This window comes from Oncorhynchus keta, chromosome 35 (assembly GCF_023373465.1).
Source record: "Oncorhynchus keta strain PuntledgeMale-10-30-2019 chromosome 35, Oket_V2, whole genome shotgun sequence".
Taxonomy (NCBI): Eukaryota; Metazoa; Chordata; class Actinopteri; order Salmoniformes; family Salmonidae; genus Oncorhynchus; species Oncorhynchus keta.
The window spans coordinates 46,825,048-46,849,930 of NC_068455.1; the positions used below are offsets into that span (position 1 = coordinate 46,825,048).

Genomic DNA, 24,883 nt, shown 5'->3' on the forward strand with positions numbered 1-24,883 from the left:
GGCTGACTAACTGCAAATTGAGCAATTATGTAACTGAACAAAAAGAAGAAGAAACTGTATTATGAAGCCAAGATCAATGATGAATGATGGGGATAAAAACGTTGGCGTACTTTAAATGAAATTATGGGCACAAAGACAAATTCAACTCCATCTTTCAATCGAATCAGATGGCATATTCATCAAATCAAATCACATTTTATTGGTCACATAATAAAATCACATGGTTAGCAGATGTCATTGCGAGTGTTGCGAAATGCTTCTGCTTCTAGTTCCGACAGTGCTTGTGCTTCCAGTTCCGACATGTCTAAAAAAGTATTATTTAACAATTCCACAACAAATACCTAATACACACAAATCTAAGTAAAGGAATTGAATAAGAATATAGAAATATTAATATATGGATGAGCAATGTCAGAGCGGCATAGGCTAAGATGCAATAGATAGTATAAGATACAGTATATACATATGAGATGTGTAATGCAAGATATGTAAACATTATTAAAGTGGCATTATTAAAGAGACTACTTTTCCATCTATTAAAGTGGCCAATGATTCCAAGTCTGTATGTAGGCCTCTCTGTGCTAGTGATGGCTGTTTAACAGTCTAAAGGCCTTGAGATTTTTCAGTCTCTCGGTCCCAGCTTTGATGGACATGTACTGACCTCGCCTTCTGGACGGTAGCGGGGTGAACATTTACATTTACATTTACATTTAAGTCATTTAGCAGACGCTCTTATCCAGAGCGACTTACAAATTGGTGCATTCACCTTATGACATCCAGTGGAACAGCCACTTTACAATAGTGCATCTAAATCTTTTAAGGGGGGTGAGAAGGATTACTTTATCCTATCCTAGGTATTCCTTAAAGAGGTGGGGTTTCAGGTGTCTCCGGAAGGTGGTGATTGACTCCACTGTCCTGGCGTCGTGAGGGAGTGTGTTCCACCATTGGGGAGCCAGAGCAGCGAACAGTTTTGACTGGGCTGAGCGGGAACTGTACTTCCTCAGTGGTAGGGAGGCGAGCAGGCCAGAGGTGGATGAACGCAGTGCCCTTGTTTGGGTGTAGGGCCTGATCAGAGCCTGGAGGTACTGAGGTGCCGTTCCCCTCACAGCTCCGTAGGCAAGCACCATGGTCTTGTAGCGGATGCGAGCTTCAACTGGAAGCCAGTGGAGAGAGCGGAGGAGCGGGGTGACGTGAGAGGACTTGGGAAGGTTGAACACCAGACGGGCTGCGGCGTTCTGGATGAGTTGTAGGGTTTAATGGCACAGGCAGGGAGCCCAGCCAACAGCGAGTTGCAGTAATCCAGACGGGAGATGACAAGTGCCTGGATTAGGTCCTGCGCCGCTTCCTGTGTGAGGCAGGGTCGTACTCTGCGGATGTTGTAGAGCATGAACCTACAGGAACGGGCCACCGCCTTGATGTTAGTTGAGAACGACAGGGTGTTGTCCAGGATCACGCCAAGGTTCTTAGCGCTCTGGGAGGAGGACACAATGGAGTTGTCAACCATGATGGCGAGATCATGGAACGGGCAGTCCTTCCCCGGGAGGAAGAGCAGCTCCGTCTTGCCGAGGTTCAGCTTGAGGTGGTGATCCGTCATCCACACTGATATGTCTGCCAGACATGCAGAGATGCGATTCGCCACCTGGTCATCAGAAGGGGGAAAGGAGAAGATTAATTGTGTGTCGTCTGCATAGCAATGATAGGAGAGACCATGTGAGGTTATGACAGAGCCAAGTGACTTGGTGTAAACATGCAGTGGATCGGGTGATTTTTGTTCTTGATGATCTTTTTGGCCTTCTTGTGACATCGGGTGCTGTACGTATCCTGGAGGCAGGTAGTTTTCCCCCGGTGATGCAGTTGTGGGCGGTGCAGTTGCCGTACCAGGCAGTGATACAGCCCGACAGGATGCTCTCAATTTTGCATCTGTAAAAGTTTGTCAGGGTTTCGGTTGACAAGCCAAATTTCTTCAGCCTCCTGAGGTTGAAGAGGCGCTGTTGTGCCTTCTTCACCACACTGCCTGTGTGAGTGGACCATTTCAGTTTGTCAATGATATGTACGCCGATGAACTTAAAATCTTCTACCTTCTCCACTGCTGTCCCGTCGATGTGGATAAGGAGGTGCTCCCTCTGCTGTTTCCTGACGTCCACAATCATCTCCTTTGTTTTGTTGACGTTAAGTGAGAGGTTATTTTCCTGACACCAGACTCAGAGAGCCCTAACCTACTCCCTGTAGGCTGTCCTACTGATCCTCGACTTCGGTGATGTCATCTACAAAAATGCTTCCAACACTCTACTCAGCAAACTGGATGCAGTTTATCACAGTGCCATCCGTTTTGTCACTAAACCACCTTATACCACCCACCACTGCGACTTGTATGCTCTAGTTGGCTGGCCCTCGCTACATATTCGTCGCCAGACCGACTTCCTCCAGGTCATCTACAAGTCCATGCTAGGTAAAGCTCCGCCTTATCTCAGTTCACTGGTCACGATGGCAACACCCATCCGTAGCATGCGCTCCAGCAGGTGTATCTCACTGATCATCCCTAAAGCCAACACCTCATTTGGCCGCCTTTCGTTCCAGTTCTCTGCTGCCTGTGACTGGAACGAATTGCAAAAATCGCTGAAGTTGGAGACTTTTATCTCCCTCACCAACTTCAAACATCTGCTATCTGAGCAGCTAACCGATCGCTGCAGCTGTACATAGTGTATCGGTAAATAGCCCACCCATTTTTACCTACCTCATCCCCATACTGTTTTTATTTATTTACTTTTCTGCTCTTTTGCACAACAATATCTCTACCTGTACATGACCATCTGATCAGTTATCACTCCAGTGTTAATCTGCAAAATTGTAATTATTTGCCTACCTCCTCATGCCTTTTGCACACAATGTATATAGACTCCCCTTTTTTTCTACTGTGTTATTGACTTCTTAATTGTTTACTCCATGTGTAACTCTGTGTTGTCTGTTCACACTGCTATGCTTTATCTTGGCCAGGTCGCAGTTGCAAATGAGAACTTGTTCTCAACTAGCCTACCTGGTTAAATAAAGGTGAAATAAAAAATAAATAAATAAAGTCTTATTGTTGTTGGTAATCAAGCCTACTACTGTTGTGTCATCTGAAAACTTGATGATTGATTTGGGGGCGTGCATGGCTACGCAGTCATGGGTGAACAGGGAGTACAGAAGGGGGCTGAGCATGCACCCTTGTGGGGACCCAGGGCCTCAAGTTTACTGATGAGCTTGGAGGGTAGTATAGTGTTGAATGCTGAGCTACGGTCAATGAACATCTTTCTTACATAGGTATTCCACTTGTCCAGATGGGATAGGGCAGTGTGCAGTGTGATGGCAATTGCATCGTCTGTGGACCTATTGGGGCGGTAAGCAAATTGAAGTGGGTTGAGGGTGACAGGTAAGGTGGAGGTAATATGATCCTTGACTAGTCTCTCAAATTCTTCATGATGACAGAAGTGAGTGCTACGGGGCGATAGTAATTTAGTTCAGTAACCTTTTCATTCTTGGGTACAGGAACAATGGTGTCCATCTTGAAGCATGTGTGGACCGCAGAGTGGGATAGATGATGGTCTGCACATGCTCTGAGTACACTGCTAGGTATGCCATCTGGGTGGGCAGCCTTGCAAGGGTTAACACGTTTAAATGTCTTACTCACGTCGGAGCTCAGAGTCCTTGGTGGCGGGCCTCGCTGGTGTCACTGTATTATCCTGAGAGCGGGCAAAGAAGGTGTTTAGTTTGTCTGGAAGCAAGATGTTGGCGTACGCGACGTGGCTGGATTCATTTTTTAGTCCGTAATTGTCTGTAGACCCTGCCACATATGTCTCGTGTATGAGCTGTTGACTCCACTTTGTCTCTATACTGACATGTTGCTTGTTTGATTGCCTTTAGGGGGGAATGACTACCGTGTTTGTATTCTGCCATATTTCCAGTCGCCATGCCATGGTTAAATGCGGTGGTACGCCCTTTCAGTTTTGCATGAATGCTGCCATCTATCCATGGTTTCTGGTTAGGTTAGGTTTTAATAGTCACAGTGGGTACAACATCTCCTATACACCTCTTTATAAACTCACTCACCGAATAAGCGTTTATGTCAATATTATTCTCTGAGGCTACCCTGAACATATTTAATTATTTTATTTCACCTTTATTTAACCAGGTAGGCAAGTTGAGAACAAGTTCTCATTTACAATTGCGCCCTGGCCAAGATAAAGCAAAGCAGTTGGACACATACAACAACACAGAGTTACACATGGAGTAAAACAAACAGTCAATAATACTGTAGAAAAATAAGTCTATATACAATGTGAGCAAGTGAGGTGAAATAAAGGCAAAAATGGCCATGGTGGCGAAGTAAATACAATATAGCAAGTAAAACACTGGAATGGTTGATTTGCAGTGGAAGAATGCGCAAAATAGAGATAGAAAAGGAGCAAAATAAAGAAATACAGTAGGGAAAGAGGTAGTTGTTTGGGCTAAATTATAGATGGGCAATGTACAGGTGCAGTAATCTGTGAGCGGCTCTGACAGCTGGTGCTTAAAGCTAGTGAGGGTGATAAGTGTTTCCAGTTTCAGAGATGTTTATAGTTCGTTCCAGTCATTGGCAGGAGAGAACTGGAAGGAGAGGCAGAAAAATGAATAATTGGTTTTGGGGGTGACCAGAGAGATATACCTGCTGGAGCGCGTGCATATCCCAATCCGCGTGATCAAAACATTCTTGAAGCGTGGATTCCGATTGGTCAGACCAGCGTTGAATAGTCCTTAACATGGATTCTTCCTATTTGAGTTTCTGCCTATAGGAAGGGAGGAGCAAAATGGAGTTGTGGTCAGATTTGCCGAAAGTAGAGCGGGGGAGGGCCTTGTATGCATCGCTGTCCAGTGTTTTCCAGCGCAAGTGCTACAGTCGACATGCTGATAGAATTTAATCCCCAGCTACAATAAATGCAGCCTCAGGATATATTGTTTCCAGTTTGCATAAAGTTCAGTGAAGCTCCTTGAGGGCCGTCATGGTATCTATCGGCTTGAGGGGGATATACACTGCTGTGACAATAACCGAAGAAAATTCTCTTGGGAGAATAAGTTCGGAATTTGATTGTGAGGAATTCTAGGTCAGGTGAACAAAAGGACTTGAGTTCCTGTATGTTTTTACAATTACACCATGAGTCGTTTATCATGAAACAACTTTTCTTCTTCCTGGAGAGATGTTTATTTCTGTCGGCGCGATGCACTGAGAATCCAGGTGGCTTTATTGACTCCGACAGCATATCCCAAGAGAGCCATGTTTCTGTGAAACAGAGTATGTTACAATCCCTGATGTCTCTCTGGAAATCAAACCTTGCCCTGATTTCGTCAACTTTGTTATCTAGGGACTGGACATTAGCGAGTAATATGCCCGGAAGCGGTGGATGGTGTGCGCGCCTCCGAAGTCTAACTAGAAGACCGTTCCAACTCATTCTCCTCCGGCGGCATTGTTTTGGGTCGGCTTCTGGAATCAGTTCAGATGCCTTGGGTGTTGGACAAAGGATCCACTTCAGGGAAGTCATATTACTGGTCGTAGTGCTGGTAAGTTGATGCTGCTCTGATATCCAATAGTTCTTCTCGGCTGTATGTAATAACACTTATGATTTTCTGGGCTAACAATGTAAGAAATAATACATAATAAAACAAAATACTAAGGACTAGAAGCGAGGCCGTCGGTGTCATTTCATCACAAAATCATTTGATGTTGCCAATTATTTCACTTATTACTTCATTGGAAAAGTGGGCAAACATAGGCAGGAAATGTCAACAACGATCAGTGAGCCGTCGTAGTCATGCATAAAAATACTAATAATGAAAGAAAAGCATTGCAAGTTTTAATTTTGTAAAGTTAGTGAGGGAGAGGTAGAAAAAGGATTATCGATCAATAATGACAAACCTCCTTGCATTAGCAAGTTAGATGGAAAGCTACTGAAGATGGTACCTGACTCTATAGCCACTCTTATCTTTCATATCTTTAATCTGAGCCTAGATGAAAGCTTTTGTCCTCAGTCTTGGAGGGAAGCCAAACGTATTCAGCTACCCAAGAGTGGAAAATCGGTCGTTACTAGTTCTAATAGCTTGCTGCCAGCTCTTAGCAAACTGTTAGAAAAAAACGTTGTTGACTAAATAATATGTTATTTCTCAGTAAAGAAATCAACAACAGACTTTCAGCATGCTTATTTTTGAAGGGCACTCAAGATGTACTGCACTGACACAAATTACTGATTATTGGTTGAAATAAATTGATAAAAATAAGATTGTGGGACAGTAAAACTGTTAGATTTCAATGCAGCCTTTTTATATTATTGAGCACAACCTGTTGTTGAGAAAATGTATGTGTTATGGCTTTTCAACTTCTGCCATATCTTGGATTTAGAGCTATCTATCTAATATAACTCAGAGGGTTTTCTTTAATGGAAGCTTCTCTAATGTCGAACATGTCAAGTGTGGTATACCGCAAGGGCAGCTCTCTAAGCCCTCTACTCTTTTCTATTTTTACCAATGACGTACCAATGACGTGCCACTGGCATTTAACAAAGCCTGTGTCCATGTATGCTGATTATTCAACCATATATGCATCAGCAACCACAGCTAATGAAGTCACTGAAAGCCTTAACAAATAGTTGCAGTCTGTTTTGGAATGGATGGCCAGTAATAAACTGGTCCTGAATGTCTCTAAAACTAAGAGCATTGTATTTGGTACAATCGTTCCATAAGTTCTAGACCTCAGCTGAATCTGGTTATGAACGGTGTGGCTGTTCATAAATTACTTGTGTTGCCTTAGATTGAAAACTGTCATGGTCCAAACATATAGATTCAATGGTTGTAAAGATGGGGAGAGGTCTGTCCGTAATAAAGAGATGCTCTGCTTTTTTGAAACCACACTCCAAAAAGCAAGTCCTGCAGGCTCTAGTTTTGTCTTATCGTGATTTAATTATTGTCCAGTTGTGTGGTCGAGTGCTGCAAGGAGAGACAGTTAAGCTGCAGCTGGCCCAGAACAGAGCGGCACGTCTTGCTCTTCATTGTTATCAGAGGGCTAATATAAATATTACACATGCCAGTCTCTCTTGGCTAAGAGTTGAGGAGAGACTGACTACATCACTTATTTTTTTACAAGAAACAATTTGTTGAATATCCTAAATGGTTTGCATTGTCAACTTACGCATAGCTTTGACACACACACTTACCCCACCAGACATGCCACCAGTGGTCTTTTCACAGTCCCCAAATCCAGAACAAATTCAAGAAAGCATACAGTATTATATAGATCCATTATTGACTGAACGCCGTTCAATCTCATATTGCTCAAATGAACAGCAACAATGGTTCCAAAAACAAATAAAGCAACACCTCACGGCACAACGCCTCTGCCCTATTTGACCTAGATAGTTTGTGTGTATGTTTGTGTGTATTCATATGTAGGCTATGTGTGCCTTTTTTAAAATTGATGTAGTTCTATCCTTGAGCTGTTCTTGCCTATTAATGTTCTGTATTATGTCATGTTTCAGGTTTAATTTGGAGCCCAAGAACAGTAGCTGTTGCTTTTGCAGTTATTTGGGATCCTAATAAAATACAAAATAATGGGATCTGCTTTACACAAGCACACACACACTGAATATACTAATGCATTGCCTTCAAAACAGAAAATGTTGCTTAAACAAACTGATATACTGTACTTGTAATGAAGTTGTTTTCTGGTCATTTTCCAGTTAAAGATGTCTGTTTCACAATGAAATTAGCTTGTCTTGGAAAGACATCATATTTTGGTTGTTGAAGCAACAACATATCAGATTACACCGATTTTTCAGGTTGCTAAAAATATATACTATAAAACAATACTATTAGTTTAACATAACTAAATGAATCGGCCTGACATCATTGCAACATTGGGATTCCTTCAGTAGCTAGGCACCAAAAACATCCAATACGGTGTCCATATTACGACATCTGTCCTAATACGGACACTGTAATCCAGAAACCACAGACTCATTCCATAATCTTTTCCCCTCTCTCCTTTCAACTACTCCCTCAGCTAGAAGTGCTGTGGATAGGGTCAATACCATTCCCAATTTCCTCAGACCACACTGGCTTTACATCTCTACCTCCAACAGTGAGCCATGCCGCAGCTTTGAAGTACACTCTTAGATAAAAGGGTTCTATGTGAAGGGATAGGGTTCTACCAAGAACCGTTTTGATTTGAAGAATCCTTTTTGTATGACAAGAGTTCTTTGTAAGACAAAGGGTTCTACCTAAGAATGTTTTACATCGTAAGAACCGTTTTTGGAAGAAAGGGTTCTTTGATGATTCTTTGGAAGCAAGAATGGTTTATTAGGAAGGCAATAAGGATTCTACATAGTCATATATCATATTTCCCAGCGTACTGTATTGCAGTGTGGTTTTCATAATTGTTTGTTTTAATATCTGTTTTTTTGCATGTACATTGATTGGTTGATAGATTGTTGGAATTATTGCACTTGTTACTGGGATGGTTGTTCTAGCTTAGACAATTGAGGTTGTCTCACTATTCATCCTTCCCTACCCTGGCAGTCAATCTCAATGAAGGCTTGCTAGATATCCTACATCTGTTTGGATTCTAATAGGAATTACACCAGCATAGTGTGACTTGCAGCCCTGATGTGGCCTGTAAATCAGGAGTTTCCTAACACCTGTGTTAGGGTATAATTACATACTCAAAGAAAGGCCTTATGACATACCGCATATATAATTATTGTCACAAGTTATTTCATTTTAAAGGCTAATAAGGCTGGTGGAACCATTCATAGACGGTTCTAGGTAAAACCCTCCAAAGATAAAATGTTTCTTGGTATAACATTTCATAGAGGGTTCTAGGCACAACCCTTCATAGAGAGTTCTAGGTAGAAACTTTAGATTATAAAATGCTTCTTTGTAGAACCATTCATAGGATTTTCTACTCTATATGCTACTCAGTATGAGAAGAGTTCCATCATCCTGCATCTTACATCTGCTTTTAGATATTGAACTCTGCCTGATGGACCCATGCGGTAAACTCGGTCATATCCAGGATGGAGTATCATGCACTCCACCCCTTCTGCCACCTTACTGCATATGTACATAACCTGTAATACATGATATACTGTTGATGAAAGGGACTTCATCACCCACTGGAGACTTGAAGACAGAACCTCACAAAGAGAGCTGTGCATGTCAATGTGTTAGACAGCCAAATCCTTAGATTTGCGCAAATAGACCATATAAATGCCACTCTAGTTCTGGTTAGACAGCTGAAGTTGTACTCTACACACAACAGATTTTGATTTGTTAGGTAAAGTGTAAGCAAACTGTCTTTTTAAGCACATCAATATGATTTTACCAACAGAAACTTTTGTCTTTGTTACATGAACACATCCATCGATTTTTGTTGTTGTTGATATCTACACTCAAGCTGGTCGATGTTTGTGCAATGTCCATATTTCGCCAACACCTGTTTGTATGTTAGTTCTGAGATTTGTCTCCTGGGAAAGATCTAACAGTGGACATAAGGAGAGACAAGACGAGACAAAACTAGCCTGTTATAGAATAGTGTGTTGTAGGACAGCTGAGCTAACTGAAGACCGCAGGCATTCAACTCCCAGTAGTTGATACCGTTTCCACTGTAACATGTACAGTATTTACATGACGTGATACTACTGCACTGTTGGACCTAGGAACACAAGCATTTCACTACACCCACAATAACATCAGCTAAATATGTGTACAGTTGAAGTCGGAAGTTTACATACACCTTAGCCAAATACATTTAAACTCAATTTTTCACAATTCCTGACATTTATTTTAAGAATGTGAAATGTAAGAATAATAGTAGAGAGAATGATTTATTTCAGCTTTGATTTCTTTCATCACATTCCCAGTGGGTCAAAAGTTTGCATACACTCAATTAGTATTTGGTAGCATTGCCTTTAAGTTGTTTAACTTGTGTCAAACGTGTCAGGTAGCCTTCCACAAGCATCCCAAAATAAGTTTGGAGAATTTTGGCCCATTCATCCTGACAGAGCTAGTGTAACTGAGTCAGTTTTGTAGGCCTCCTTGCTCGCACACGCCTTTTCAGTTCTGCCCACACATTTTCTATAGGATTGAGGTCAGGGCTTTGTTATGGCCACTCCAATACCTTGACTTTGTTGTCCTTAAGCCAATTATCCACAACTTTGGAAGTATGCTTGGGGTCATTGTCCATTTGCATCCAAGCTTTAACTTTCTGACTGATGTCTTGAGATGTTGCTTCAATATATCCACACAATTTTCATTCCTCATGTTGCCATCTATTTTGTGAAGTGCACCTGTCACGTTCGTCATAATGATGAGACCAAGGCACAGCATGAGTAGAGTTCCACATAATTTTAATAAACTGAAACTCACCTAACAAACCGTGAAGCTACTGATGTGCACTATACATAGACAAGATCCCACAACACAAATTAGGAAATGGCTACTTAAATATGATCCCCAATCAGAGACAACAATAAACAGCTGTCCAGAATATATAGAAAAACATAGATATCTAAGGTCAGGGCGTGACAGCACCAGTCCCTCCTTCAGCAAAGCACCCCCACAGCATGAGGCTGCCACCCCTGTGCTTCACGGTTGGGTTGGTGTTCTTCGGCTGGCAAGCCTCTCCTTTTTCCTCCAAACATAACGATGGTCATTATGGCCAACAGTTCTATTTTTGTTTCATCAGACCAGAGGACATTTCTCCAAAAAGTACGATCTTTGTCCCCATGTGCAGTTGCAAACCATAGTCTGGCTTTTTTTTATGGCAGTTTTGGAGCCGTGTGTTCATCTCTAGGAGACAGAACGCGTCTCCTTCCTGAGCAGTATGACGGCTGTGTGGTCCCATGGTGTTTATACTTGAGTACTATTGTTTGTACAGAAGAACTTCGGCATTTGGAAATTGCTCAGACTTGTGGAGGTCTACAATCTTTTTATTTTTGGTTTTGGCTGATTTCTTTTGATTATCCCATGATGTCAAGCAAAAAGGCAGGTCTTGAAATGCATCCACAGGTACACCCCCAATTAACTCAAATTATGTCAATTAGCCTATTAGCTTCGATAGCCATGACATCATTTTCTGGAATTTTGCAAGCTGTTTAAAGGCACAGTCAACTTAGTGTATGAAAACTTCTGGCCCACTGGAATTGTGATACAGTGAAATAATCTGTCTGTACATTTTTTGGGGAAAAATCACTTGTGTCATGCACAAAGTAGATGTCCTAACCGACTTGCCAAAACTATAGTTTGTTAACAAGAAATTTGTAGAGTTGTTGAAAAACCAGTTTTAATGACTCCAACCTAAGCGTTTGTAAACTTCCGACTTTATGAAATGTTGAAACTAAGTTGCAGGCTATATTTGTAGACAAGTCATATTCCAGACACTGGCTCTTGCTATCTTGCCATAACTGATTTGACAGAGAAATATCAGCTAGATAGCTGCAGCTGGCTGTTCCATCACCAAGCTATTCTACCTAGCTGCTGTCATTTTGGCTAAACAATGTCAGCGCAGGCTTTAGCCTACATATAGAACTGAATTAGCTGACCTTCTTGCGATGTCGAGGCAGTCACGAAGGGAGAGGTCGTCAACTTCAAAACTTTGTTCTCTCCATTGCAAAGCTATCTTTTCTTACATGCTGTACTCACTACTGCACTTGTTTGTTGTGATTGAATGGCATAGACACATCCAAGAAACACTCACATCAAATCCCAACCACACGATAACTTGTTTGCCTTCAGTCATGGCTGCTAGCATTTCTTAATGAGCATTGATGAAAAACTATGCCAAATCAAGTGCAGTCACCCTTTAATCTTGAGGACCATTAAAGGGGGTATCCACTCACTGTGATAAAATGTACAGATTTACAGTGTTAATTTGGCAACTAGTGTTAATCGCACTGTACTAGGTTGAGATGGGGTGTCTGTTGTTTACTTGTAAACACAATGGATGCTTTTAACTGTGCTGCACTGGGCTGAGCTGTTTTGTAGTCCATTCTAATGTCTGCTGGAACACACAGAATAAATATGGGTATTCCATTACAGTTAAGTCAGATGGGTGATGAGCTGAGAAATATTCTGCAGCAGGCTACACAAGAACAGGGTCCGTATCCACAAAGTATCTCAGAGTACAACATTTGTTGTAAGTGCTGAGAATAGAGACATTTTACTCCTACTCTTACTCTTAGGGGTAAAAATTAAAGCTACTGAATGTATGGAGGCTCTTTAGTCATAAGGGTCACACCTAGTCAACAGATATTTAGGAGACGACAAGAAATGCTGGCAGCCATGACAGAAGCCAAATGTGAGTTGGCTTGATGTGGGTGTTTCTTGGGTGTGTCCTTGCCACCACCAAGACACAACATCTGTCAGACCTTGCCTGCAGCTGTTTCCCCCCACTCAATCACAACAAACAAACCTCCTGTTGAGTTCAATAACTACAGGCAGATGTATTGTGAAATGCCGAAGAAAGGTTTGAATAGGTCTTTAGCCAACAGAGTAATATGAGGAGAAGGCAATTGCTGAATTTATGTAGATATTATAAACTAAGTGTTTTGATAACTTTCAAATGGAATAACTTTCGTGTAGAATAAACAACCCTTAACATATTACCATAGAAGCTAATATAACAATGTGCACATTTAATCTTTCATTGTCATTCCCTGCCGATACAGATACTGTGCCTATCTGCATTTTGTCTGGTGGTAATGGGGCTACCTTGGCAAACATGTCAGAGTGGTCATACCTTCCTGTGTGGTGTCTCGTATACAACTAGAGTTATCTGATCCTGGTGCAGAAATAGGTTTCTCCTCATATTGACTGATACCATTAATTTCAATAATAAAAAGACAATACAAGTCAAAATGATCTCGCAAAATGTTTATGTTGAGTGCCTTTTAATGCTCTCCATTCAGAGACATCAGTATCAAGCCTGTCTGTCAGTCAGGACTTCATCACATCATCTTGCAAGTCTCCATGTGCTGGCTCCATACATATTTCTGTGAACATATACAGTTACTGTTCTATTACCAATGGCAGTTAGGATAGGTAATATCTGACACACACACAGGTACAACGTTGACGTTTGAACAAGTCAGACTAAACCTACCTAATTATTTTCTCCCCATCGACGGCTGTTGTTGAGCAGGCAAGTGGTGAGGTCTTTGCCAGAGACCCATTACATTTTACATTTACATGCCATCGATGAGCATAGCAGCGTAGATCAGGTCCTGGCCCCTCATCGAAGATACTGGTTGGTCACAAACAAATACACACACACACACAGAGCACTGATTACAATGGTGGTTATGATTAACCTGGTGGAACCAACCTGATCTGTGCTTTCACCTTCCTTCAGGAAGGGAAGTAGAACGGTGAACTCAGCAATCAGGCTGGTTCCACCAGGCTAGGTTATGCCCTGGACATTATATACATCTAAGAGTACAAAAAAGCAACAACTGATGTCAGTTTAAATACATTACGCTGTCAATTGGGTTATCAAATGTATCAAAGTAATGAAGTGGGTTACCTTCTCTATTTCTGAAAGCTGTTGCCACTGACAGGTGAAGGTTGCAGTCCAGAAACTTGCCAACATGTGGCTGACTGTCCCATTCATAGTAATGCTCACAGCGAGGGCATGATGCATATGATTGCCCCCTTTGCTGGTCTTCTCGATGCTGCATATTCGGCTTCAGACTGGACATCTTTCAAACAACTGCAGCAGGAAATCGTATGAAGGGGTGTTGACTGGGAGGGCCTGTGACAGGGTGATATAAAAGACAGACAAGTGAGTAAATTGCATTTTGTTTTAAAGAAAGGACAACGTTTTTTGCTAATGCACTGCACAACCAAAATTACTCTACTTGCTGTATCTGCTTGGCTAGTGAATTAGCCTACTATTTTATCAAGCTGGGTATTTTTCATACAACTTTTTAAATAACACACATTACCTGTCACTATTGATGAAGCCGTCTGTGTCATCAGGGCAGTAACTATGGTCCCTATCATAGGCCTCATGATGGGGTGTCCTTTTTACAGAGGGAGACTGAGGTCTTGCCTGACAAGCTGTGAAAATAGCAAGTGAACAGTGAATTAAATTGTTTTTGGAGGTTGCTAAACCATTGCAATCACATTGCTGGAGATCTTATAATACCTAGCTTTTATCCTTCTGGTAGATCCCATGCATCCATTCATGACCAGGGGATCAGTCTGACACCCAACTGTGCACTTTGTATAACAGAAAAACAGGTTAAACGATTGTCACCATCCCTTAATCATAAACATAGCTCGAGAAATAACGTAATCTCGTTTGGACGCTAATTCCATTAGAAACAAAAAACTTAAATGAACAGTAGAAGTTCAATATTTAACAGTAAAAATCCATACAGCCTAATTCATAAAGTAGGTGCTCTCACAATAAGGTGATTTGTGATGCATACAAGGTAAAGTATTGGATTCTTCACACGACATACTAAAACAATGTCCCATTCCACTACATTTTCAAGCAAATATTATGCTTTACAGATTAAGACTGACTGGAACCAGATTGGATTAGATTCAGGCCGGTGATGCCGTTACGCTATGCAACCAACTGTGACATGTTTTGATATGGCCCTGGGTTGGGTTGAGTTTGTTGCTGTTAATTAATAAACTGTTGTAGACATACATGAGTTAGCTAGTACCACCATAGCTGCATCCAATATTTATCTGTGACCTAGACATGGGTTGCAGATCAGAGGCTAGTGACTGTTTCGTCTAAATTACACTAAATAAGACTGGCATGGAAATACGATGGCATTCCTAAAGTTGGCAAATAATTAGAAGGAAAAAACTTTGCCATATTATTTTGTCAAATTTACTTTAGAGAGATGGCAATGTTGCCATTAACGTAAACTCACCCCATTCCGTACAAATGTGCTTAACCGCGACATTCAAACGAGGCTACAAAGAAAACTAATGTTGACTTCAAAATCTGGGGTGTGAACTACGTTTCTATTCAAGGGTTGATCTATAGTATTGGAGAAAAGTTGAAAAAACGGACCCTCCCTTACATCGTGACGTGTCATGCCGTAACGTACAGCACGCATAAAGCAACTATTTCTGTCTTACAATCTCACTCCACCAGGTGTAGCACTTCTCTCATCGTTTAAAAAAGAAGTGACAGGGGTAACGGGGGGATACCTAGTCATTTTTTTGCGTCATCACTGTAAGCGATCATGACTCTCAAAGCTGCTGTTTACTTCGGAAGATCACTTTAGCACCGCCCTAAAAACACGATTCAAATTCGACACAAACCTTCAAATAGGTATGTAATGACACATTATATAAACTCTGTATAGTGTTTTATTTAAATTTTAGAGGCGATAATGTGATAAATTGGACAGATCACGTGAAAAAAAAGCAATTTTCCCACACATCTCTCCTTCTCACTATCACGCATTAGTTTCGCTTCCCCACCCGCCATTTTTAAAAAGACCCGACATAGTTCGTTGCCACCTTGAATTAATCAGAAACAGGCAGCATGGAGGTCATGTCATTAATTTTGTCGGAAAGGGGAGAAATTGTGCTTTACAATGGTATTGACATTACAGTTGATCTGGAAGTATTACGTATTTGTGGCGCTAAAATAAGGTCAATTGTATGGACCAAGGCGATGTACGAAAGTGAGTGAGTTTACGTTACCGTTACCGGCAAAGTTCGTAAAAAATAGTTAGCATTGCTGATATATGCTAGCTAAAATAAAGTGGTCCCCTCAATCTTAGTTTAGCTGGCTAACGTTCCACTGCATCTAAAGTCAATCTGGCAACATCACAATCATGACAAAAGGTTTTCCTACTAATTAGTTGCCTTCTTTTGAAATGTTATTGTGTTTCCAAGCCAAATCTGAGTTATATTGAGGTAGTTAGGTAGCTAGCTAGTTGGTTGCTAACCATAGCTATGCTAGTGATGATGGTAATAATGATTATACAAATATACCATATACATAACCAACAGTCTATGGTCCAGCTACTGGTATACTCACCAACACTGGGGACCAACGAACTGCAACCACTTATTCCGCATGATGATCGGCTCCTTCGGCAGGACATGCAAACCATAGTTGTTGGCAGTGCATCCTGCTGGAAGCATGCATTACATGGTCAATCTGAATAGGGATTTTCAGTCTCAAATGGCCGTGATCTCTTGATTGCATTGGTTGGGGGGCGATGAAACACTAGGCCCCATTCAATTAAGTGGATTTGCACGTGGAGCTTGGCAAAAGGGGGCATGATTTGTTGACATAAATGTAAAATCAAACCCAAACCCAACCTTAATTTACTCTTTGTTACGCACTTTGTGAGTTCTTTGTTGTGAACTCAATTTTATATGAGACTCAAGAAAAAATATCCTATTTACACTTCGTCAAGTTTGAGACTATAATACATGTTTCTGACTCATATAGACATAGGCCATTTTCAAAGGTATTCGTTGGTTTTTATGGGTAGTCGCTCTTTAAGATTAACCAGCAGGTGTCTTGATGATAGAAAAATGCAGCAAGTCAGTGAATCCTGTGCCACATGCAATTCTTTGAATATGTTCAAATACTGTTTTGATCCGTCCCTAAATAATCTAGGCCTACATGCAACAGAATCTCTTGTACTTTTGAAAATGGTTTCACATGAGACCTATCATAAACTAGTTTTCTTTTGATTACAGTGAAAGTATTCATATCCCTTGACATTTATAAAATCTGATTATTAAATTGATTAAATTAAGATTTTTTGTCATTAGCCTACACACAATACCCCATAATGCCATAATGAAAAATGTAGCATACGGGCCATAGTTCTGTATTTTGAAATGTACATACATTAACTTGATTGCTGACATGCAAACCATTTTGGGACTGTATCAACAATGGACTAATGAAACAAATACCAAAAGATCGTTGTCTTGTCATAAGGGTAGAAAATGACCCGCCACTATGTTAAACAGCAGAGAAAACATCCTAAATGATATTTTTTCAACTTGAAAATCAATGTATTTTCCTAGACTGACCCCAACATTAGAAAAAGTGAAACATCGCCTTTGTTCATATTTCCATGAAAGCTGTACACCATCAGGGTACAAAGGTTGTCTTAGGGTCATTTTTGACCTGACTGTTATAAAATCATTTACACCACAAAAACCACAGACACACACACACACAATGAGGAATTGAGATTGTGTGCTACTGATTGAACTCACATAAAACTAAACCTTTCTTGTGCATGTGCAGCATCTCCCCTCCACGACCCCACACATGACTCAAGTTCACAAACAAAATAAAAATTATTTCAGACAAAATAAGCATTTCTTGAAAGCATTGTTTACTAATGGGGAATGCAGTCAGAGGCTATAAAAGTGCTGCAGATGACAGTGCCTCCAGTTCTCTCTTTGCTGAAGCCATGAGTGCACGTTTCAGTGGCCAACAGGTCATAGATAAAAACAAAATCAGATGTCCAGGAGAAGCAAGAATGTGGTCCTCCTGAGCACACTGCACAAAATGGCTGTGGTCAGTGATCGTGAGGACAGGAAACCAGCCATCATCCTGGACTACAACCACAACAAACGAGGCTTGGACAACCTGGACAAGGCGATTGGAACTTACAGCTGCAGGAGGATGACTGGTCGTCTTCTATAACATTATTGATGTGTCCTCATACAATGCCTTCATGATATGGAACAAGATCAACCCTACCTGTATGCCTGATAAGCATTACAAGAGGGTGTTCCTGGAGCAGCTGGGAAAGGCACTTGTAACCACACACATTCAAAGAAGGGAGCGCCTCCCCTGCACAGCAGCCTCTGCAGCGCTTGTGAAAGCTGTTCAGGTGGCTGAATCCTGTCCTGATCCACCTGAGGCTGCAGCTGTGGTAGGCAAGAGGAGATCCCAATTCTACCTCCCAAAGGAGGACTGTAAAACATGTGAGAAATACATCTGCATACTGTCCTATATGTGCTAATTAAAGTTGATTGATTTATGTTCTCCACGTTTTTGTTTTGTATCAATGATCTTATTCTTATTTATTGTTTATACATCTATTTGGGTGGGGACAATGGTGAAAAAAATGGAAGAACACTGGTATTTTGTAGTTCAATTCCTCATTGTACAGTATATAATAATATATCACTATGTTGCCAAAAAAGTTCAAGACTTATTGTTTCCCTTCAATAAAATGCATTCAAAACTACTTTCTGCACATGTTTAATACTTTTTTAGGCTCTACGGGTGCTATCTCTTGCTAAAAAATGTATGTTTACACCTATGCAGTACCTTTAGCAATAATAATAATAATAATCCTCTACTTTAGTAAAGAAAACAATTATGACAGGTGTGTTGTTAGAAAAAGGAGTGGTGTCCACTGAGTGGAGTCTTTCTGCATTGTGAAGAGGGTAAACCCAGTAGTTCAACGTTTGTTATGAATGACAGGTTGTTTATTCATGCAAAATAGAATTAGGATTTCAAATTCAATTAAGCTGCTTTATTTTTAGTGAAGGTGGGTCAGTTTTTACCCTTAAGACAAGGGAAGTATACAGAATGATAAGACTACACAAGGGTTAACATATTTTATGGGCTAAATCATGGTCACACAGTGTTTCTTTGTAGTCTTGCACAAATCTCTTTGTAACAAAAGTATACACCTCACACACATAGTTATGGGCTTTAAAAAAGAAAGGGAAAGGGGGATACCTAGTCAGTTGTCCAACTGAATGTATTCAACTGAAATGTGTCTTCCGCATTTATCCCAACCTCTCTGAATCAGAAAAACACTTGTACCATATAAGATATAGAGTTAAAAATCAATTCAATTCTCAGTTTGCATCCAAATATTTAGATATAGACACAGGATTTTAGTCCTTAAAAAATATATGCTGAAATTATGAAAAGTATTAATAACAGTTCCAACCATGAGGCCACTAGAGGGCAATTTGGTTATTTGACTTTTCTGGGATGCATTGTTAATATGGGCCAAGAATTGTCAAGTCAATGATGATTAGCAGTTGGTCAGGGTCTTGATTTGAGAGATTATTTAAATTATCCCAGCAACAAAAGGGTTTAGATGATATTATACAGTCGCCTTCTTACCTATATCGTGTGGTTTTCTGCTATAGCATCCCCTATACACTCTCAAAGCTAAACATAAGGGTTTAATTGATATTATTTGGTCTCCTTTCTTACCTATATTGTGTGGATTTCTGCCATAGGGTCCACTATACACTCCCAAGGCCAAGCATTCACGGTCTGTCAGTTCACACCTTGAGCCAGCCTAGAGAGAAGAAGACAAATAATAACAAGAACTGTAGGATAATTAGAAAAACTAACAACCATTACAACTTAAAAGTTTGGTCCAAGTACAAACACGGTGGAATATAGAACAACCACTCCAACTCAAACATTTGATTGAGGATCAGGTTGAAATGAAATACATATATATGTTTGCGTTGAGTCATCTTTACCATTTTGGGTTTTGGTGATTATAATTCATAGCAGTAAGGTTTCATCTGCTTCTCAAACAAATATACTACAACTCCCTTAAACCAGGGTGTAGGACGAAGGACAGATTACTTTGGTTTATAAATTATTGAAATAGCACACAGCAGGGGTATTTACGCAATGCCACAGTTCCCTAATGACATTATGATCTCAGAAATGCATTTTTTCTCTATCCAAATCTTCTTAATTCCTGCTTCACAGAAGCTGTGTTGTAATACGATGACTGTAATGAAGAGTCATTTTTGTTTGCTAGTTTCTTTGTTTCTTTGTTTGCATGTGTGTGTGTGTATCTTCATCCCTCTTTTAGGATTAAGTAGGACAGAAAAGGTGGTACAACAGGTATAATTCATTATTAAATGCCCACACCAGCAGAAATCCACTTTCTCGACCTGGCCAAAGATGTTGAACAAGAATTTACACCAATAGATCATAATTTTAGTAAAAGTATGATGTACTTGCCCTTGAAGTGGGACATTTGTAGAAATCCGTGTCTATGCCGTGTCTTTTCCTATGAGACGACGTGCAAATTGTTTTCAGCCTTCGTTTTGTTTCAGGGTGTCACACCCTGACCATAGTTTGCTTTGTATGTTCTATGTTTTGTTTGGTCAGGGTGTGATCTGAGTGGGAATTCTATGTTGGAATGCAAGGCTGTTTGTCTCAGCTAAATTGTGAAGAGGAAGAACTTTGCAGCTGCTTCTGATTAATAAACAATGCCATGCTTGTGGGTGGTAACATTACAATAAAACCCAGCCCTGTGTCACGGAATTCTTCCTGGGAAGGAGAGGCGGACCAAAACGCAGCGTGGTTATTTTTATACATCTTTAATAAAGATGATAACTTGAACAATGTATAATACAAAATAAGAAACGTGCAAAACCGAAACAGCCCTATCTGGTACAACAAACAAAAAGACAGGAACAATCACCCACAAAACCCTACACAAAACAGGCTACCTAAATATGGCTCCCAATCAGAGACAATGACTAACACCTGCCTCTGATTGAGAACCATATCAGGCCCAAACACAGAAATAGACAAACAAGACATCCAACATAGACTGCCCACTCAGATCACACCCTGACCAAACAAAACATAGAACATACAAAGCAAACTATGGTCAGGGTGTGACAGTCCCCCCCCCCACCCCAAGGTGCGGACTCCGGCCACAAAACCTGAACCTATTGGGGAGGGTCTGGGTGGGCATCTGTCCGCGGTGGCGGCTCTGGTGCTGGACGTGGCCCCCACTTCACCATAGTCTTAGTCCGCCCCATTGTCCGCTTCTGTGGCCTCCTAACCACGGCGACCCTTCTAAATGAACCCACTGGACAGAGGGGCAGCTCGGCACAGAGAGGCAGCTCGGGACAGAGGGGCAGCTCGGGACAGAGGGGCAATCCTGGCTGACTGGCGGCTCTGGCAAATCCTGGCTGACTGGCGGCTCTGGCAGATCCTGGCTGACTGGCGGCTCTGGCAGATCCTGGCTGACTGGCGGCTCTGGCAGATCCTGGCAGACTGGTGGCTCCTTGCAGACTGGTGGCACTGGCGGCTCCTTGCAGACTGGCGGCACTGGCGGCTCCTTGCAGACTGGCGGCACTGGCGGCTCCTTGCAGACTGGCGGCACTGGCGGCTCCTTGCAAACTGGCGGCACTGGCGGCTCCTTGCAGACTGGCGGCACTGGCGGCTCCTTGCAGACGGGTAGCTAAGGCGGCACTGGGATCTCTGGAGACTCTGGCAGCTCTGGAGAGGAGGAAAGCTCTGGCAGCGCTGGACAGGCGGGAGACTCCGGCAGCGCTGGAGAGGAGGAAGGCTCCAGCAGCACTGGACAGGCGGGAGCACCTGTAGGGATGAGATGGAGAGACAGCCTGGTGCGCGGGGCTGGAGGTGGTACCGGATAGACCGGACCGTGCAGGCGCACTGGAGCTCTTGAGCACCGAGCCTGCCCAACCCTACTTGGTTGAATGCTCCCGGTCGCCCTGCCAGTGCGGCGAGATGGAATAGCCCACACTGGGCTATGCAGGCGAACCGGGGTCACCATGCGCAAGGCTGGTGCCATGTAAGCTGGCCCAAGGAGACGCACTGGAGAACAGATACGTAGAGCCGGCTTCATGGCACTTGGCTCGATGCCCACTCTAGCCTGGCTGATACGCAGAGCTGGTATGTACCGCACCGGGCTATGCACCCGCACTGGGGACACCGTGCACTTCACAGCATAACACGGTGCCTGCCCGGTCTCTCTAGCCCCCCGGTAAGCACAGGGAGTTGGCGCAGGTCTCCTACTTGGCTTCGCCACACTTCCTGTGAGCCACCCCCCAAGAAATTTTGGGGGCTGACTCTCGGGCTTCCATCCACGCCGCCGTGCTGCCTCCTCATACCAGCGCCTCTCCGCCTCCGCCTATCGCCGCCCCAAAGAAGAGCTGGAGGCAGCGATATTCTCCAGGCTGTGCCCAGGGTCCTTTTCCATCCAACTCATCCTCCCATGTCCAGTACTCCTCGCACTGCTCCTGTTGCCGCTGCCTGTCACCACACCGCTTGGTCCTGTTGTGGTGGGTGATTCTGTAACGGTTTTCTTGTGTCGAAGGAGAGGTGGACCAAAATGCAGCGTGGTTATTATTCATGGTTCTTTAATAAAGAAACTATACATGAATAGACTAACAAAACCAAGCAATGTGAAAAACCAAAACAGCCCTATCTGGTGCAAACACAGAGACAGGAACAATCACCCACAAACCCCAACACCAAACAGGCTACCTAAATATGGTTCCCAATCAGAGACAATGACTAACACCTGCCTCTGATTGAGAACCATATCAGGCCAAACACAGAAACAGACAAACTAGACACACAACATAGAATGCCCACTCAGATCACACCCTGACCAAACAGAAACATACAAAGCATACAAAGCAACATACAAACATACAAGAAACATACAAAGCAAACTATGATCAGGGTGTGGCAGGGCTGCCTTGGCTTTGCTGTACTGCAGCCGAAGTCTGCCAGCAGCCTACCTACAAAAGGTTGCACCGTGTATATTACCATGTAGAAAAATACATCTATATCCCATATCCATATTACCATATTACCGGAGCTTCATATTTATAACTATTTATATGGCGGTTGCAATTTATGGAAGATGCCAAAACTTTACTCAATACATGTCAAAGTCAAAGAAGCTTTCACTAAATGCTTATGACAAATCCAGATCCAGAACCAGCCATAGCCTAGCCAGCAGGCTAATCTTTAGAATACGGTGTATGAAAAAGAAATGCAACAACAACAGACAAGGTTAGCAAGCTAGTGTTGGCATGCTAACTACATTGACAGCTGTCAGTGCCCTATTTGTTGATTCTCCAGTCCAAGTGGAAATAATTTTTCAGGCGTGGAACTTTAAGCCATTATAAATCTTCGTAAAACTTGTTGTCATGCCTACTCCCGCTCCCTCTCTCCAGCGCTCAACTTCACCGGTCTACTAAATACAGGCTCTGGCAACCATTATTACGCAGATGTTCTCCCCATCATTACGCACACCTGGACATCATCACCTTTATTACCTTACCTTTATTTAGCCCTCATTAGCCTGTCATCAGGTAATATTGGTTTGTTTTCATGTTCAGTACGCATTTCCTGTTTCGTTCATTTGCATTGCATCATTGTTATTAAACTCTCCTTCTGCATATACGAGACAGAATATTACCTCGCAATATGGAAGCAGTAGAGTAAAAATAACATCGTCCAGACACTCAAGAAACAGGGTCATATACTTCACCTACACCATGACCAGCTGGCACAACTGGATACAGCCATGGAGGAGGTCCTCTGCGTTCTACGCAGCCTCGACACCACCAGAGAGGGTCTCCATACTCCTATCAGAGGGCCAACTACCATATGTCGTCACAATGAGCCAGTCCCCAGGCCTACCCAGCTGTCCGCCTTGGTCAGTGATGCCCGACATAACATCGATAGGACCCCTGCCTATGCTGTCAGTTTCCTACTGGACCCCTGATGTTGTGAGGGTTGGCTCCAGTACCTGGTGGACTGGGAGGGGTACAGCCAGAGGAGTGCAGTTGGGTTCTTGCGGCCGGCGACCGACATCCCAACATTGTCTGTGATTTCCATCTCCCCAGTCCGGACTGGCCCGGTCCTCGCCCTTGGAGCCGTCCTTCCGGCCGGCGTCGTCCTGTGGATGTCACGTCTACTCCCGCTCCCGCTCTTCGGCACTCGACATCGCTGGTCTACTAACCACTTGCAAACATTATTACACACATCAGCTCCCCATTATTATGCACACCTGGAACTCATCATCGCCTTGATTACTTTCCCTTTATTTAGCCCTCAGTAGCCTCACTCAACAGGCAGTATTGGTTTGTTTTCCAGGTCAGTATGCATCTCCTGTTTTATTATTTATTATTTGCCTTGCATCATTGTTATTCAAATCTCTCTCTGCACCTGCTTTCTGACTCCCTGCGTATACGATACATATGTCATAAGCATAAGCATAACGTCTTAATATCATCTTATAATGATCCTGACTGAAAATCTTTTTTTCTTTTCAAATGTGGATGTCGAAGCCAGTTCCACTGCCCCCCCCATTCTTCCCCTCTAGATTTAGACCTTGAACACCAGGTGGGTGTGATTAATCATCAGGTAAAACCAAACCAGCAGAATACCGGACCTCATAGGGTAAGATTTGAATAGTCCTGTCCTACATGATGATGATTTTAAGAAACTAATAATAACACAAAGGCTCTTACATGGTTATAACAAATAATAATGCATTATACCTTTCTGCATGAAGTGTTACCAAAAAGGTATTGGGTGTCCACATGAATTACTACATGGGCTATTGAAAGTAGTTAGCTTTACTCACTCTACCCTGATATAAAATACAGTATATAGCCTACTTTATTACTCCCTTTGCGTAGATTCATTGTCATGGTTTCCACTCTCCCTCTCTTTCTCATTAGTTTTAATAGTTTCAAGTGTTAATGTCATATGCACGAATACAGTGAAATGCCTTTCTTACAAGCTCCACACCCAACAATGCAATAATCATTATCAAAGTAGCACTAAAAATAACATAAGGGCTATCAAAAACACACGAGAATTAAAAACAAGAAACAAGAACACGAGAAATTCAGAAGTGCTCTCTTTGTCTCCTTGTCATACATGAAATCAATCGCCCTATCCTCGCTTTTCTCATATACACACAAGAGACTCGTGATCCACCTCACTCTCTCAGTTCAGATCCACCCATCTCTGACTCTGTGACACATGAACCAGGAAAGATTAATTGGTTATTCTCTTTCTCCCCCTCCATCT

At 42.2% G+C, this 24,883-nt stretch overlaps 1 protein-coding gene across 4 annotated transcripts in view; it reads right to left on the minus strand.

The window, feature by feature from the left end:
* Positions 1 to 24,883, minus strand: part of LOC118368561 (leucine-rich repeat and fibronectin type-III domain-containing protein 2) — a 233,100-nt gene that overhangs the window by 69,116 nt on the left and 139,101 nt on the right. The window contains exons 3-9 of one of the 4 annotated variants that reach the window (XR_004822372.2): positions 19,253 to 19,340; positions 16,073 to 16,169; positions 14,204 to 14,277; positions 14,001 to 14,115; positions 13,580 to 13,807; positions 13,160 to 13,300; positions 12,896 to 13,049 (exon numbers count right to left, since the gene is read on the minus strand). The gene's annotated coding sequence lies outside the window, so the exon portion shown is untranslated. Of the gene's footprint in view, positions 1 to 12,895; positions 13,050 to 13,159; positions 13,301 to 13,579; positions 13,808 to 14,000; positions 14,116 to 14,203; positions 14,278 to 16,072; positions 16,170 to 19,252; positions 19,341 to 20,026; positions 20,223 to 24,883 lie in introns of those variants that run through there. The other 3 variants (XR_004822371.2, XM_035752755.1, XM_035752754.2) reach the window with 3 other exon arrangements.